The following is a 5,372-nucleotide window of genomic DNA, read 5'->3' as shown; positions in this document are numbered from 1 at the left end:
AAAGCTTTCGATTCGATAGGAAACATTAAAAATAACAGATGAATGATTCCAGAATCACCACATTCTTTAACCTTTGAGGACATGAACATTTTACAATTTTTCAAGGTATTAATTTTGTATTGATTTTATGTCTAAATCAAAGAAAATCATCAAAAAATACCAAAGAATAGCATTAAAAGCTTTCGATTCGATAGGAAACATTAAAAATAACAGATGAATGATTCCAGATTCACCACATTCTTTCACCTATGAGGTCATGAATATTTTCCAATTTTTACAGGTATTAATTTTGTATTTATTTTATGTCTAAATCAAAGAAAATCATCAAAAAATACCAAAGAATAGCATTAAAAGCTTTCGATTCGATAGGAAACATTAAAAATAACAGATGAATGATTCCAGAATCACCACATTCTTTAACCTTTGAGGACATGAACATTTTCCAATTTTTACAGGTATTAATTTTGTATTTATTTTATGTCTAAATCAAAGAAAATCATCAAAAAATACCAAAGAATAGCATTAAAAGCTTTCGATTAGATAGGAAACATTAAAAACAACAGATGAATGATTCCAGAATCACCACATTCTTTTCACCTTTGAGGACATGAAAATTTTCCAATTTTTCAAGGTATTAATTTTGTATTTATTTTATGTCTAAATCAAAGAAAATAATCAAAAAATACCAAAGAATAGCATTAAAAGCTTTCGATTCGATAGGAAACATTAAAAATAACAGATGAATGATTCCAGAATCACCACATTCTTTAACCTTTGAGGACATGAACATTTTACAATTTTTCAAGGTATTAATTTTGTATTGATTTTATGTCTAAATCAAAGAAAATCATCAAAAAATACCAAAGAATAGCATTAAAAGCTTTCGATTCGATAGGAAACATTAAAAATAACAGATGAATGATTCCAGAATCACCACATTCTTTAACCTTTGAGGACATGAACATTTTCCAATTTTTCAAGGTATTAATTTTGTATTTATTTTATGTCTAAATCAAAGAAAATAATCAAAAAATACCAAAGAATAGCATTAAAAGCTTTCGATTCGATAGGAAACATTAAAAATAACAGATGAATGATTCCAGAATCACCACATTCTTTAACCTTTGAGGACATGAACATTTTACAATTTTTCAAGGTATTAATTTTGTATTTATTTTATGTCTAAATCAAAGAAAATCATCAAAAAATACCAAAGAATAGCATTAAAAGCTTTCGATTCGATAGGAAACATTAAAAACAACAGATGAATGATTCCAGAATCACCACATTCTTTCACCTTTGAGGACATGAAAATTTTCCAATTTTTCAAGGTATTAATTTGAATTATTTTGAATTAGTTTGAATTATTGTGGAGTTATTGTGTAATTATTGTTTATGTTATTCGTGTTTTATAAATACATCAACTGACATTCCAGAAATGTAAATATTTTAAATATTTAATTGTTCATCTTTATTTTGCGTTACGCAATTCTAACTCCCTGACCTGGAATATAAGCATTTCTTTGCTTTCCGTGATAGTTACAATTCAGGTCATTATCTATAAATATAAAAGCGAAAATGTATGTATGTGTGTTCGCTTTTTCTGTATGTCTACAAAAGGCTTTTTTCAGAGAAGCGGTCGGTCGCTTCAAAACTTTTAAAAACTTTTTATATCACGTATAAATCGTTATATCTCAGACTTAACAACAAAGCTCGCCTATCTGTTTAATTTTCTCGATTTCGGGAAGATAAATATTCAACATTTGTCGCTCGCCGCATGTGGGTTAGTCTTTTTCCTATAACATCTTGGGGAGCGTTCCCGCAGTAAATGATACCATCCCGCAGGCAAACTTGACGTCATTAACTCAATAAAACGGGCACCTGCCAAATCCAAGTAATTAAATAAATTCAAACGTGTTTCCGTTAGCATCTCGCGGTGGGGCAATCGTTAACGTCGCACTTTTTTTTTTTTTTTTCACACTTTAATTTACAACTTTGCCTCATCGGTTCGGGTTCGATCCTTACCTACCAAAACATTTTTTTTTTACCCCCCCCCCCCGGAGTTTCCACACACACCTCCAAAAACCCGGGCAATGCCGGGTACCCCTCGCTAGTAATCTATAAATATAATAGCGAAAATGTGTGTATGTGTGTTTGTTTTTTGTGTATGTCCGCGAAAGACTTTTTTCCCAGGCCTTCTGGGTAGGCTCGCTCATACTTAAAACTTTTTATATCGCGTCTAAATCATCATAACTACGACTTAACAACGGGGGTCGCGTGTGTATTTAATTAGCCCGAATTTTATCAGTTCGTCGCGTCTTTGAAAAGCGAAAGCGAATTATCTGGCCTGCAGCACAAAACTAGGTCAGACACCACACCACTTCCTCGCACCTGTTTATTTCGCTTCGTAAACCTTCATATGACGCCCTTATCAGTTCCTCTCCCTCGTGGCCGAGATGGTTAGGTGACTGGCTTTTTTTCGCTTTCGTTTCCACCTTCGCGTCAAGGCTTTGGGGTTCAATCCTACCTTCCGACCAAAATTTTTTTTTTCTTTTACACCTCTTTTTAACACACGGGCAACGCCGGGTACCCCATCCCGCCGCTAGTATTATAATAAATAGGAAATCTGCATTAATCACAATATTATATTTAAAATCAAATTTTCTCTCTGCACCATTTTGCAAGTTAAGGGAGGAACTTTGAGAGATTTTAGAAAGCCATTCTTAACATGGTAAAGAGCATTAGAAAACACATTCGTTTAAAAAAACCTGTGGTGAAATGGTTAAAGTACTTGGAAAAATCAATTGTAAATAATACTGGATATCTGAGGAAACGTTTTGTCACTCAGACTCCAGGAAACACTACCAGTTTTTGTCAGTAAGTAATCTCTGATGGTTACCTGTGTGAGAACTCCTAGTGAGTACAAATGATAATTCTGATTTTGTTTTATAACGACTCTGAAAAGAAATGGGATTCATTCTCAGAAGACTCTCCCTCAATCCTGACTCAAAACCAGGAGCTTCAAAGACGAGGCTTTTTCCCCTAAGGATATTGGTGGTATCAACAATAGCAGTGGTCTTAAGACCGCCCAAGTCATATCAGGGATTGCTAGTTTTTTCAAATGTCCTTCCAGAAGACTTGATACTACACATAGTGTACCTACTACCACTGAAACTATGTCCTACCTCTAAGGTTAATGGAGTGTAATTGCCACACTTCTCATGTCATGGCTGACAGAACAAGAACATACTATCCATTTGAAGTAAATAAAAGGGTTCCATTCAAAATTCTGTCCCGATTCCTGAGTTTGACAAGATGCACCTGAAAAAGTTTACATCGACCGAAACGTTGTGAAAATAAAACTCAAGATGAGAACAGTAGTCCGATGAATCCAAATGATACGAATAATCAATCCTCATCTCAAAAATTCAGAAACATAGAATAAAATTGCTTAATCAATTTATGTGATTTTAGGTGTACAATATTTTTTTTCCATCACAGGTATGTACATTATAAAAATTTGTTTTTGTTCATAACGATGGGTTGTGGACTAGCATCAAATTATATTTATTCATGTTGCCACTCTATACTCTGGACTTGAAATTATTGTTGCAGTAATGAAAGATATGCCTTTTTGTATTGTTTTTTTTTTCTCAACTCTAAACTAGTGGGAGTGGGGCAGCTAGCTTTGCCCAGGCATAAAATATGCTTAAATATGATACTTTAATTTGTCCAGATTTCGTATATCTATATAATTATAAAACTCAAATGACCTTGTAACGATGTATGTAACCCACTTTCCGGCTTACGACATCCGGTTGCGCATGAGCGCATAACCTGCGCACTGAAATATTAATGTTATTATTTCGAAATTATTATTTAACATGGGAAGAGTGGGGTTTAGAATAACTTAAATGTAATACAGAAATGAACGATGTAAAAAAAAAAAACAGATATCAAAATTTGAATTTAACTATAATAAGTATTATGGTATCTGTTCAGTGCACATTTACCTATAAGTATGGTCAACCACTTATAATTCAGTAACGGTATTTTTTTTTCAAAAATAATCAATTATAATAAACAGAACGACTCGTAGAAATCTATGTATATTCTTTTTTCATTTTAATATACTTTCATAGAAATTTTTCTGTTATTTCAACAAAAAAACTGTTTTCTTTACGTCACAAGCGTCACGCTCATACATGACTTCCATAGCTAATATCACATACTGACCCAATGGGTCACGGGCAGTCTAGTATTATTATAGAATCATGATTTCAAAAGTAAAAAAAAGTATTTGTTACTGTGAAGATGCGCTGAAGAAGAGACTAGTTGGCTGTTACACTCAGATGCTCAGGATGGCCCTTAATACATCACGGAGGAGCCACACAAACAAACCACCAGTACCAGTATCACTGAAAGTACAGCAGAGAAGGAGGAGCGTAGCTGGCCACTGCATGAGGCACAGCAAAGAGGAAGCCATCAAGCTAGTTCTCTGGATACCAACAGATGGACACCCAAATTGTGGTTGAAGAAGAATAACCTATATTGATAACCTGTTATAGGACACCGGATTGGAAAGTGTTTGCCACCTGCAAACTATCATGCGAGATCGAGAGAACTGGAGAAGTCGTGTAGATTCAGTGGTGAAGCGTCCTGAAAGATGACGGAGATGAGATGATAGTGGTAACATCACCAGCTTTCAGTTTCGATTCTAACTGAGGGCACCCTAATTTTTATTTTATTTTTACTTTTGAAATCACGACTCTATAATTATGTATACATATATAATAGTATATACAGAATCTGGATAAATTAAAATATCATATTTAAGTGTATTTTACACCCAGGCACCCCCCCACCCCACCCCACTAGTATAAAATAAACGATGCGAGCCAGATAGACAGAAATATGGCTCTTTCGTATAGATTTCTTTCCCAAAAGTTGACTAAAAATTGACGCGTGTTGGTATTCATTCCAGGTTTCCCATCGGTGGGCAAATCAACTCTCCTTAGCAATTTGGCCGGAGTCTATTCCGAGGTGGCCGCCTATGAGTTCACGACTCTATAATAATATATATATAAAATTTGGACGAATTAAAATATATTTAAGTTAGTCCTGTGGTAACATCACCAGCTTTGAATACTACAGTTTTGCTTTTGGTTTCGATTCTAGCTGATGGAACCCAAATATTTTTTTTTTTTTACTTTTGAAATCACGACTCTATAATAATATATATAAAATTTGGACAAATTAAAATATCATATCACTAGTATAAAATAAACGATGCGAGCCGGATAGACAGAAATATGGCTCTTTCGTATAGATTTCTTTCCCAAAAGTTGACTAAAAATTGACGCGTGTTGGTA

Source organism: Euprymna scolopes, chromosome 45, assembly GCF_053919585.1.
Source record: "Euprymna scolopes isolate OS-2025 chromosome 45, ASM5391958v1, whole genome shotgun sequence".
NCBI lineage: Eukaryota > Metazoa > Mollusca > Cephalopoda > Sepiida > Sepiolidae > Euprymna > Euprymna scolopes.
This window is presented reverse-complemented; position numbering follows the sequence as displayed.